Source organism: Siniperca chuatsi, linkage group LG9 (genome assembly GCF_020085105.1).
Source record: "Siniperca chuatsi isolate FFG_IHB_CAS linkage group LG9, ASM2008510v1, whole genome shotgun sequence".
Lineage (NCBI taxonomy): Eukaryota > Metazoa > Chordata > Actinopteri > Centrarchiformes > Sinipercidae > Siniperca > Siniperca chuatsi.
The window spans coordinates 31,400,327-31,412,343 of NC_058050.1; the positions used below are offsets into that span (position 1 = coordinate 31,400,327).

At 41.5% G+C, this 12,017-nt stretch overlaps 2 long non-coding RNA genes across 4 annotated transcripts; one reads left to right on the top strand and one right to left on the bottom strand.

The window, feature by feature from the left end:
- Window positions 1-455: 455 nt before the first annotated feature.
- LOC122881651 lies at window positions 456-6,187 on the bottom strand. The gene is made up of 2 exons (XR_006379197.1): window positions 5,680-6,187; window positions 456-5,371 (listed from the first exon to the last, which is right to left on the bottom strand). It is a non-coding gene; the product is annotated as an uncharacterized LOC122881651 (long non-coding RNA).
- Window positions 6,188-8,388: 2,201 nt separating this feature from the next.
- Window positions 8,389-11,388, top strand: LOC122881652. 3 transcript variants are annotated; one of them, XR_006379200.1, is made up of 3 exons: window positions 8,389-8,742; window positions 8,919-11,072; window positions 11,194-11,388. It is a non-coding gene; the product is annotated as an uncharacterized LOC122881652 (long non-coding RNA). The 3 variants fall into 3 exon arrangements; XR_006379199.1 differs by having other exon boundaries at window positions 8,389-11,072; window positions 11,191-11,388; XR_006379198.1 differs by having other exon boundaries at window positions 8,389-11,072.
- Window positions 11,389-12,017: the final 629 nt, after the last annotated feature.

Consider the following 12,017-nt stretch of genomic DNA (forward strand, 5'->3'; position numbering starts at 1 on the left):
CTCAGCAGCAGCTGCCACCACCACCACCGTGTAATCTGCTTGGAGCACACACACACACACACACACACACAGCAGAACCAAACTCTCTCTTATAGCAGTGATGTGAGGGCCTGGATAAGATTTCTGCAACAATACTTAGTTAACGTCAATGGCTACTACACAAAGTCTGCCAGCTAACTTAAAGAACTAACCTTGAGGAGAACAGCATAAATGGCCTGGCCACCATTTTGAATTTCCTTTCTTTGTCAGCTTCTCAGCCCAGTCACTATTTTGAGTTAGATTTCTTTTGTTTGACGCCATCTTGTACCCAACAGCCATTTTGGACACACACACATACATTCCTATATTACCAACAGTGGACTATCATTCTACATTGATCAAGTGTGGACCTCTGTTTCTGATCATTTTGAAAAAACATTACTGCAAAACTGCTTTTTATTTTTTTTTTTTTAAAGAAATTGCCAAGAGGGGACTTGCATCCTTGAAAAATGTCTACCTATCAAAGAGGGGACCGCCATATACTGCAACGGAACTATCTGTACCCATTCTTTCACCTAATGAGGGTTTGTTTACCGCAAAGATTTTCTTTTGTTTCTTTCAATGGATAATTTAACTTTAATGTTATCAATATTTAAACATTTCTCTGTGATAGAAATATTACAAAAATAGTCCTGATATACTCATTCTTCCTTAATATCACTTAACAAAACACAAAACTACAATAGTGTCCAAACAAAACTCCACATAAAATGTTCGGCATTTGGAAACAGTGTCCATCTACTTTGACTGTGCTTGAGCACCAAGCACCATCGATGTAAACACAGAGTCCACCTCCCCTCATCCTGCTGGAGTCCTGTGCTCCTTCAGCTTGGAAAATAGGCTGCCCATTGAGTGCTTGATCTGGGATGTTGGTGGAGCAGGTCTCTGCAAAGATGTGGGCACAACACTCTCAGATTTCCTGTTGCTTGAACAGCCTGAGTCACATTTTGTCCAGGCCGGACATTAGCCAGGAGCAACCATTAGTCCAAACTGGGCCAGCATGGCTCCTATCCTGGCTGTCTTTCCTCTCCACCTGGGGCGATCACATCACCCGCCATGGTGTCTGGTCCAGTTGATCTGGCTAGGTGGATAATCTCAAGGTCCGAACCCCGGTTTCCTTTTCTGATGAATAGGTAATACGTGTCTCAGCAATAAAGCCAGATAACAGATAAAAACAAAAATGTAGCAGAGTTTGAAGGAACTTGCCTACAGGCAATGTTTTTAATCAATGCTGTTATCAATTAAGTGTGCCTAATAAAGAGCCAATATGCTACTAATATGCATGCTAATAAGCAACTTGGCGAATATGTGGTCCTTAGTGCAAACACTTTATATTGTTTGCAAATTTGTTTTGCAGTAGTTTAAACAGTGGGCTTTGTGAGGTTAATCTTTCCTCTAGCTGACTTATCCCTTGTATTTCAGACAAACTGATGACTCCCATTACCTCCTATATCCAATGACAACATTGCTGGTGCCACTTTACTAAAAAAATAACACTTAAAATCTGTGGTGTTGTTATATTATAATTAATTTAGATTATAATTTTCTCTTAAGAATCATCCATTTTGCAGCATTAGACTAACCCAACTAGGCTGCTTAAAGAAGTTTTACCCTTAGTTAGTACTTCTTTACTAGATATGATCAATCTGTCTTTATTAACAGGCTATGTACCACAGTGTTTTAAAATGCCTGTAATTAAAACTCTTCTTAAAGCTCACTCTTGATCCAGGGTTTTAGCCAACTATAGACCTACAGTTACCATCCCTTTCTCTCTAAGATCCTTGAGCAGTCGCCAATCAGTTGCGTGACTTTCTACATAGCAATAGTTCATTTGAGGATTTTCATTCTGGATTTAGAGTGCATCATAGCACACAGACAGCACTGGTGAAAGTTACAAATTACCTTTTAATTGCATCAGACAATGGACTTCTCTCTGTACTTGCCTTGTTAGATCTTAGTCCTGCATTTGACACCATTGACCATCACATCCTATTACAGAGACTGGAACATGTAATTGGCATTAAAGGAACCGCACTAAGCTGGTTTAAATCCTATTTATCAGATCAATCTCAGTTTGTACATGTTAACGATGAATCCTCCAAGCACACCAAAGTTAGTCACGGAGTTCTGCAAGGTTCTGTGTTTGGACCAATTCCATTCACCTTATGTATGCTTCTTTTAGGCAATACAATTAGGAAACACTCCATAAACTATCATTGTTATGGGGATGATACCCAATTATATCTATCGATCAAGCCAGATGAAAATAATTAGTCAGCTAAACTTCAAGCATGCTTTAAGAACATAAAAACCTGGAATTTTCTGATGTTAAACTGACAAAACTTAAAAAGTTATTGTACTTATTGCCCCAAACACCTCCGAAAAGACTGCCTTTTCCCACCTATGTAACATTGCAAAAATCAGGCATATCCTGTCTAAAAATTATGCCGAAAAATGAGTCCATGAATTTGTTATTCTAGGCTGGATTATTGCAATTCCTTATTATCAGGCTGCCCGAATAAGTCCCTTAAGACTCTATTTGATCCAGAATGCTGCGGCACGTGTGCTGACAAGAATTAGGAAAAGAAATATTTCTCTATTATCTAATATTAGCTTCTCTGCACTGGATCCAGAATAGAATTTAAAATCCTTCTCCTTACCTACAAAGCTCTTAATGGTCATCATATTTTAAAGAGCTCATAGTACACTATTACCCCACTAGAACACTGCGCTCCCAGAATGCGGGGTTATTTGATACTAACACTGCCAAAGCATCTGTGAAATAAAATAACATACATAAACAAAAAAAAAGTGCTATTAATATAAACAGATAAGTAAGATGAGATAATATTACTAATAATGATAGTAAAATTGTAGACTTGCAGTTAAAAATACAAATAAAGTGAAAACTACATAAACACTTCAACATTTTGTGTGTGTGTGTGTGTGTGTGTGTGTGTGTGTGTGTGTGTGTGTGTAGGTCATTCACTGTCCCTCGGGTTGTGGCATGTACTTACATACATAGAGTTTAAAGAACACATTTATTTGGTTGTGGTCTGAAAGGGGGGCTTGCTGTCTGACAGTGAATGCACTGATAGTGGAGGGGTCCATGTCAGTGATTGTATAGTCTACTACACTAGACCAAAGAGCTGAAGTGTATGTGAAGCTCCCTAAAGGCACTACCTCCCTGCCACTTTGTTTTTTTTTTTTCCCCCAGAGTCAATGTTGTTCCAAGGGGTGATGGTTGGTATGATAAACAGGGGAGACTGACCAAACATATGGTTGTTGCCCTGTGGGTTGATGACATCAGGTTCGATTCCTGTTCGTCCATTCACATTTCCAGTTAGAAACACATTTCCCTGGGCCTGGAAATGGGTGATTTCTGAGAGGAGAGTTTCAAAAATGCCTTCTTCAAAATAAGGAGAATATACTGGGGGTATATAAATAGCACAGAGATATAGATCTATCAATTATACCCAGGCTTTGATCTAATTTTAACCAAATTTGTAATTTACCGTTTAACTGGTGAGATCTGACGGCAAAGATCTCATTTATACCACACCAAGATCCCCCCGATGTTCTGCCCTTGCATATGTTTAATTTTATAGAGGGCACCATTACAGTGACAGTGAGTGAGCAGATCATTTTGACACCATGTTTCTGTTAACACAATTACATCAACATCTTTGATAGATTTAATGAATTCAGGGTTTTCACTCTTCAGTTCAAAGGTTGAGAAGTGGAGACCATGAATATTCCAGCAGCTTATATGAAATTAACACATTAAAACAATCAAAATTAACCTGTATAGTGAGACAAATATAAATATACCTACAACTATCTATACATTTACATTACTGAATAATAATTTGACATGGATTACATGGAGGCCTGTACTATTTTCACTAATATTGTCATTGTACTTAGAACACCTTCTCACTTGAGAAACATAATGATAGCTATAGTAGTACTGAGTTGTGTCTTAGCTGACCAGAAGTCGGGTGCAAAGGGTGTGTAGAATCCCTGATGTCTACTGTAATGTTTACTTTTCTAGGCTTTTCTAGCATACAAACACTGGCAAAAAAAAAAAAAAATGCCAACAAGGATCCTTTAATTTTTCTTCTTGTCTTGTTAGGAAAAGTGCAATAACTTCTGTTATGAATTGGTGTTATAAATAAAATTAATTCAAACTGAAATTCAGACAGAATTTTTGGTACCCTGTGATAAAGAAATAACTTCCATCCTTTGTTTTTAAATCAGATATACACACACACACACACATTAGATTTTGCAATAGTATACCAACTGTGTGGGTACTGTATCTCAATCAATCCCACCTCCTATGGTTCCTTGAGGTTGATAGGCTTAGCAAGCTTTGTTCTGTAATTCCATGTTTTGAGGGTACACAGATAAAGATGCATTGCTAGGCAGTATAAAAATAGCCGTCACTACCCATACGCAAATGAGTGCGCATGCTCCAACGTTCATGCTGCCTGTTCGTAGTCTTATTTTTTCCAACTTTTAGCGTTCCTTTTTCTTCCAAATTTGGGTAGCTTGTGTGTAAGTATAATTTAAACTACGCTCTTTACGAATATCAGAGTAGAAAGTGTTTTAGTACTATTTTTTGCCGTGGAACTTCTGCTACTCAGTCAGGGCACCGCTGCAGAGCAGCGGTTTGGCTGCATTGTTTACACCAGGGAACAGCTGATCGCACTGAAGCCGAGCGACATGGCGCCCAGGACAACCGATGTCCCCACTGAGATCTGGAGATCGCTGGCGAATAAAATGGATGAGCTAACGGCGTTAGCCCGGAGTCAGACGGAGTTCCTTGAGTGTAGTTTGATGTGTTTCTCAGAGAAGGGGTCAGTAAATAATAATTGACAGAATAGTTGAATTAAGGAAAAGTGTATTGTACAAAAAGTGAATATAAACAGAACCCAATATATACATAAACCACTGCAGCAGAAATATATCAAAAATCAACTTCAAATCAATTTTAAATTAAATCAAATGTCCAAGATATTGTTCTTTGAGGCAGGAAGGAAACAACAAAACTCAATGTCTGTTCTCCCAACTAAGGATGAAGAACACCGAGGCTGCGCACCGCGTTTGAGTCCATATGTTTGTTATTGAGTGATTTGAAATGTCAGTTAGCGCGATTGTCCGGGGGGGGTTGAATATTGCAGCGGTTGCGTAGCTCGAGGAGGTGGGAGAGTAAAAGGGCAGGCTGTACAGCCTCCTACCAGACCGAAGAGTGTTGGATGGATAACAGGAACGTTGTGTGCTCCAGAGCCTAGCTCGCCATCGAATATACCCTGAATGGGCACCTGGCCTGTATACAAACACAAAAGGCCACTTAAATGGGTGTACACTGATATCTGTGGGCTAACATTAAGCTAACATTAGCTTAGTTGTAACATTACAAAATAAAATCACATAAAAAACAAAAGAAACCCATGGGAGCACATGTTAGCATGTAGCATGTAGCATGCTAACATTAGCATGCTAGTTAGCATATTGTCTCCAACATATAAAATACATTTTTGAAATCAACCGGAAGTAGCATCAATCATGAGCACATGTTAGCATGTAGCCTAAGCTAGCATGTTGCTAATGCTAACAGTAAAAGTTCAAACTCACCAGTTCAGTAAGAAACGTTTTGCCCAGCACACACGACAACGCCCAATCACTGGATGATTCTGGTTTCTACAGAAATGTTTAGATGCTTAACAGAGAATAAATGAAAACCAATATTTGCTTGAATGGAGGTACTGCCCTACAGCTCTTGTCCTCTGTCTTCTCTCCCACACAACTGAGGTGAGAGAAGTCAGGACAGCTTTTATACTGAGGCAGAGGGCTGTGATTGGCTAATTGAAACAAAGGGGGTGTGTCTTATGGCAAGGGAAAGAAAGGGTGGAAAACATGGACTGGCAACTACATGGAATGGCACTACATTAAATACAGAGGGTTGGAAGGGAGGGAATGGAAAACCTGGACTGGAAACTGGATTGGATTATTTTTGGATGGATGGATTTTTACCCTGGGCTACACATGGCTACAACAGGATATCCCGGACCATAATGTTTCTATCGACCGCTTTCAGACTGTTCGGGCCGACAGGGATCACACCGGGAGCAGTAAGCGGAAAGGCGGGCGGCTTGCTGTTCTAGTTAACAACAGATGGTGTAACCCTGGTCACCTTACTATCAAGCAGAGTATCTGTACCCCGGACATTGAACTGTTACCTGTGGGACTCCGGCCATATTATCTGCCACGTGAATTCTCACATGCCATTGTTGTGGCTGTTGACATCCCCCCCTCTGCTAACCCGGCATCGGCGTGCAACACCATTCACACCGCCACAGCGCAACTACAGACTCAACACCCGAGTGCACTCACATAATCTCGGGTGACTTCAGCCATGTCAGTGTTTCAACAACACTGACTAATTTCACCCAGTATGTGAGTTGTCCTAATAGAGAGGAGAGGACACTGGACCTGCTGTATGCTAACGTTAAGGACGCATACAGCTCTTCCCCCCTCCCCCCCAGGGTAGGTCAGACCACAACTTGATTCACCTCAAACCCTGCTATGTGCCGCTGGTCAAAAGGCAGCCTGCGACCACAAGGACAGTGAGGAGATGGTTGGAGGAGGCCTATGAGACACTGCAGGAATGTTTTGAAGTGACATACTGGGATGCACTCTGTGAGCCTCATGGAGAGGACATTGATGGGCTCACTGAGTGCATTACTGGCTACATTAACTTCTGTGTGGACTGCAATGTCCCAACTAAGATGGTCCATTGTTATCCAAATAACAAACCGTGGGTAACAAAGGACATCAAAGACATCCTGAATGCCAAGAGGAGGGCCTTTACTGATGGTTAAGATCAGGGAGGCCAAGGAGAAATACAGGAGGAAGCTGGAGCGGAAACTCCAGCAGAACAACATGAGAGAGGTCTGGAGCGGCATGAAGAGCATCACTGGCTTCAGACCGACTGGCAGCAGAGGAGTTGAAGGCAGCTTGGACAGGGCCAACGAAATTAATCTGTTCTTTAACAGATTCGACACACTGGCTCCTGCTCATCCCCCCTCTAACTCAGCTGCTGTCGGCCCTCAAGCTCCTCTGAGTACTCTGCTCCCCCTCCTCCATCTTCCTGGGAGAGTCCTACTCCCCCCTCAACTGGCTATCAGGCTAACGGCCCTCTTCACACTACTAATGATCATACAATGGTCATACCCCTCCTGGACCCCCTTCAGTTCGCCTACCAGCACCGGCTGGGAGTTGAGGACGCCATCATCTTCCTGCTGAACCACATCCACACCCACTTGGACAAGCCGGCAAGCACGATGAGGATCATGTTTTTTCACTTCTGCAGTGCTTTCAACACCATCCAGCCAGCCCTGCTGGGTGAGAAGCTGGCAGCAATGCAGGTGGATTCCCCCCTAATGTCCTGGATTGTGGACTACCTGACTGGCAGACCACAGCATGTGCGCTTGCAGCATTGTGTGTCGGACAGCGTGGTCAGCAACACTGGGGCCCCTCAGGGGACTGTCCTCTCTCCCTTCCTCTTCACCATCTACACCACAGATTTCAGCCAGCACACAGAGACCTGCCATATTCAGAAGTTTTCTGATGACTCTGCTGTGGTGGGATGTATCAGCGGTGGTGATGAGACTGAGTACAGGGCTCTGGTGGGTAACTTTGTCTCATGGTGTGAGCAGAACCATCTGCAGCTCAATGCAACAAAGTCTAAGGAACTGGTTGTAGATCTACGAAGGGCCAAGGCACCAGTGACCCCGGTTTCCATCCAGGGGGTCAGTGTGGACATTGTAGAGGATTACAAGTACCTGGGAGTACACATGGACAATAAACTGGACTGGGCTAAGAACACTCCCACCCACTCCATGACATGCTGGTCAAACAAAGGAGTAACTTCAGCGGAAGACTCATCCCCCTAAAAAGCACCACAGAGCGCCACAGGAAGTCATTCCTGCCTGTGGCCATCAAACTCTTTAACTCCTCCCTCTAAGTGTCTATATGACCCTAGGTCACTAAAGTGGACATTGGATCATTAACATCACTGCAATACTTGAAATAATTGTGTAATATTCTGTGTTAATACCCCTGTGCAATATACTCTTTTCAGTTTTAAATTCCCTGTGCAATATCCACTGTCTCATTATAATCCTAATAAGCTACATTTAACTTGACAGTTCATGCACTATTACCTTATGTTGTATTATCATTATCATCAACTGGTAAACCTACTCTGTACTTCACACTTATTTTATTTTATACTTATACCCACTTGGTAATTAATTTATTTTCTGACCTGTATTATAGTGTATTATATTTTTTGCTTAGTACTTCTATTCCTGTGTGCACTGATGTGATAGTGAACTGCTGTAGCAAAAGAATTTTCCCTCGGGGATCAATAAAGTATTTCTGATTCTGATTTTTAGGGTCTTGTTAAAAAGCTCTACTATGCTAGCCTTTGTCTCATTAGATGTAAAAAAAAATTAATTTTGTTTGAATCCAGTAGAGATTGGAATTGTTTATTGTAAAATTCCTTTCCAGCATAATTCTGGCAAACGTTTCTCCCTTAAAATATCAACACAACTTTTAGTGACAGCATCATCACTCTTAGACGTCAGACAGTGGACCCAGCAATATTTGGAAAACATCAATACACGTCAACAGGTACAGAACAACGTCTTTTTCTTTGGATATTCAGTCATGTCCACTAAATCTGCTATAAATTGTTTATCTATACCATAAACAACAAGCATTTGCATGAAGTGTATATGCATCTTGTTTAATTAACCAATCTTTTACTTCTTCCCTCTGTGGTGCTATGCCTGTACTGTCTTTTATAGTGGAGCAAAATTTAATACAATCGTACCTGATGGCCCATACTTGACAGCAAATGGTTGACGATCCGATGTAGCAGCAGCATCCATGGTTGAGACGTGATAGCGAACAAGGTACGCAATCGTAAGGAATTGATAACCTGACTAGAGTGTTTCCCCAACTTATATACCAGAAAGAAAGAAGTTAACAACATGCCCATCGTTTTATAATAACACTCCTTCACCTGACCTATCTCACCAGCATCACACATGACACACCTGGCCTCTACACCCCACCCCCCATTACTATATATTGGATATATATTTATTATTATCACCACAAGTATTGGCTAAACAAGTATACTTAAACAAAACTGTTTGTTGAAATCACCTGTGCCAATCTCGCTTATTGGCATGAGGGTGCACAAGAAGCCAAAAGGAGACTTGTTGCAGCCACCTTTATGTCTGTGCTGGACTATGGCGATGTTTTATACATGCATGCCTACACATGCTGGATACAGTCTACCATGGAGCACTGAGATCACAAACCTCAAAGCTCTTAATTGCTTGGACTGCTTCCCTCTTACCTACAGATCTACTTCCTAAAAGAAATTATGGGAAGTTATTGTCTTCGCTCCCAGGATTTATTTCTATTGACTGTCCCCAAAGTCCATACTGAACTAGGAAAAAGGGTGTTTAAGTATGCTGATCTCTTGGCTTGGAATCAGTTGCAAAATCACTTGAATCTTCGGGAACTGGTCTCATTAGATGCATTTAAAGTGATTTTAAATGCCTGGGAAGCAAATACATCTGGCTGTATCTTGTCTTATGTCTGCAACCGTGTTTTCTGTGCTGCTGCCTGTCTTGGCCAAGACACTCTTGAAAAGAGATTTTTAATCTCAATGAATCTTTTATTGGACTTTCTAGCCCATGATAATGAATGGCTAATAAGCCAATTCAGATTACCAAGAGCCATTCTCTTGGAAATCTGTGATGAATTGGGCCCAGTTTTGGAACGACCCGCCCGGTGGAGAGGTCCATCCCTGTGCAGGTCCGGTTGCTGACCACTCTGGGCAGGTCTGGAATATCGCAGCCATCACTAAGCACAATTATGCCAGCCGTCTTGGATTGCCTTATTGAAATGACCCCTTGTTATATAAGGTTTCCTTATACTGTGGGTGAGCAGGCCAACATCACAATGTACTTTGCAGCAATGTCTGGTTTTTGAAATGTAATTGGAGTAATTGATTGCATGCATGTTGCGATAAAAGCACCAAATGATATCGAGTTTGCTTTTGTTAATCGAAAACATTACCATACCATAAATGTTCAACTCATTTGCAGTGCTGACATGATTCTGACATATGTAGTGGCTCGGTGGCCTGGCTCAACCCACTACTCATTTATTTTGTGGCACAGTAATGTAGGAAGAAGACTGCAGGCTTGCGCTGAGCTTTATGGTTGGCTTCTTGAGTGGTTACTGGATAATATTTTATAAATATGCAATCATCATGCAGGTGATAGTGGGTACCCTCTATTGACTTAGCTCCTCACCCCCTTCGCAAACGCACAGAATGCAGAGCAGAGAAGGTACAATGAAGTGCACTGTCGAGTCTGTTCAGTCGTTGAGCGCACCATCGAGGTTCCTGAAATCTCACTGTTGATGCCTAGACAAATCTGGTGACATTCTGTTATATAGGCCTGAAAAGGTGAGTGTGCTCCTTATCCTCTTTTAAATCCCTCTTAAAAACATTTTTATAAGTGTTCTATCACAGGGTTTGTGGTCTGAATTCTCTTTTATCTGATTCGCTACTTAAAACCTAATTTTATACAAAGGCTCTTAACTCTTATTTATCAATTATTTTAATTATTTTACTATCTAAAATGTAGCCAATTTTCCTCAATGTTGTATAACTTGTATAACTTAAAATAGTTTTTATCATAGTTGTCTACCATTTTTATTTTGTCTCATAAAGCACTTTGTAACTGTTTTGCAGTGCTGTGTAACTAAAGATTATTATCATTATTATTAAGGTGTGCCGGATCATTAGGACTTGTGCGGTTCTCCACACTGTGGCACAGTGCAATGGTGTTCCTGCACCTGCTGACATTGTGCCAGACAGCATGGTCCAGCATCACCTTATACATGAAGACCAAGCTCCTGAACAGACCAGACAAATGGTATACTTTTTTACAAGTTTTTTTTTAATACAGTACACATTTCAGAAAGTACATTTCTTATTTGGTGAGCGTCTCTTGTCAAATTCTCTACTGCAGTAATAATGTCCCTCTATGACAGCAGTACAGCATCAGTGAGGACATGGCCACCTGACCGTGCTTCACTTCGGCCTGGCTGACTGGACACTGTGGCCGAGCTGTGCATACTGGAGATGCCGCTGGGGCCTGGCACACACTCTGTGATGCCCCCCCTCCACGACGCCCCACCACCAGCCACTGCCACACTTGAGATTGTTTCTAAATAAAATGAAACAAAATACTTAATGCATTTGGCTCGAGTTATTTAAATACTGTCTGAATTTGCCTACAATGAAGAAAGTTTAGTTTACAGAAGTTCAATTCAATTCAATTTTATTTATTCATAACAGAGTAGGTCTAGACCATACTCTTTATAATATTATTTACAGAGACCCAACAAATCCCACCATGAGCAAGCATTTGGCGACAGTGGCAAGGAAAAACTTCCTTTAAGAGGCAGAAACCTTGGACAAAACCAGACTCAATGGTGGGTGGCCATCCGCCGCTGCCGTGTTAGGTTTTGAGAGAGGAAGAGAGAGAGAGAGAGAGAGAGAGAGAGAGAGAGAGAGGTTTTGGGTGAGGGGCGTGGGGGAGAGGGAGGCACAATGCAAATACCACCTAGAATTTTTTTTTAATAATAATAGGAATGACAGCTATAGGAAAAATAATGTCAGTATTAGTAACAGAGCCAATAACAACTGTAGTAGTAGTTGTCGAGCAGGAACACGGGCGCAGCAAGTGGCCTACAACCACAGATCCAGTCTCTGCAGTTCCGGAGGCAGAAATACCTGCTAAAAGCGATAGAAGGAGAGAGGAGAGAAACGAGAAAGCACAAAACTACAGGAGAGAGAAGATGTTGAGTTAGTAACA